The following is a 1,028-nucleotide window of genomic DNA, read 5'->3' on the forward strand; positions in this document are numbered from 1 at the left end:
CCCTCAAAATTGAAATAAAGCTGATTCTTCTGTCCTCACACACTCGGGATCTGAAGTTCTTCTCTTCTTTTTTCAGTATGACAGTACACTACTGTACTTTAATCCATACTTCCCGATTAATGAGGAGTTACTGAAGTACAAGCTTTTTTAAAAAAAAATAAATGTTTCTGTCTTTACAGATGTGGCAAGAGACTGAAAACATGCTGTTGTTTGCACATATTTAATAATCAGCTCTGCACAGGAGCTGAGGCAGGGTGCAGCCTGTTGCTTTTACAGTATCATACTTGTAATAAAAGTACAGTAACAGTAATTAGTGACTGAGTAGCCCGGAGCGTTTCTCTTGATTTCTTTAGTCGGGTAAATTCATTCACCTGCACAGATTAGCTAAACGAACCCTGACAGCCAAGTGCTCATCTTAACTAGCTAGGTCTCAGGTCCTATACCAGTCTCTTTATTTATAGAAACAAAATGGCCCTACAGCTCTTACTGACTAATTTAACAAGGTAACATCGAACAAACAAAACATTGAAACAAATATTAACCTACGAATAAACTTGTAAATAAACCCCAAAATATAAGTAAACTAACAACAAACTTTAACTAATTTCAAAATAATAAAAAATAAGAACAAATAGCTCCTACACAGCAAATTCTGGTCTTTGGAATAAACTCTCTGGGAGTTCAGATTAACTACATTTGAGTGTACATGCGTGACCATCGAATGAACTCTAGTGCCGAGTTAGAGTAACTCTTTTCCGGGAGTTGATTTTTCAACTCTTTATAGGAGTTAAAACTAAACTCTCATGGAGTAAAATTTCTACTACCATATAGAGTAAAATTTAACTCATAACTAGAATTAAATTTAATATTAACTCTTTTATAGTGTTACTCATCAAATGAAAAAAGTTTTAGGTGCAAATTACTACAAAAATGTCAGTAACGTGTAAAGGTAATGGTGGTCCCCGTGGTAATCGGAGCACTAGGTGCGGTGACTCCCAAGCTAGGCGAGTGGCTCCAGCAGATCCCGG

This window comes from Pundamilia nyererei, unplaced genomic scaffold (genome assembly GCF_000239375.1).
Source record: "Pundamilia nyererei isolate P.nyererei 1_Seehausen unplaced genomic scaffold, PunNye1.0 scaffold00427, whole genome shotgun sequence".
Taxonomy (NCBI): Eukaryota; Metazoa; Chordata; class Actinopteri; order Cichliformes; family Cichlidae; genus Pundamilia; species Pundamilia nyererei.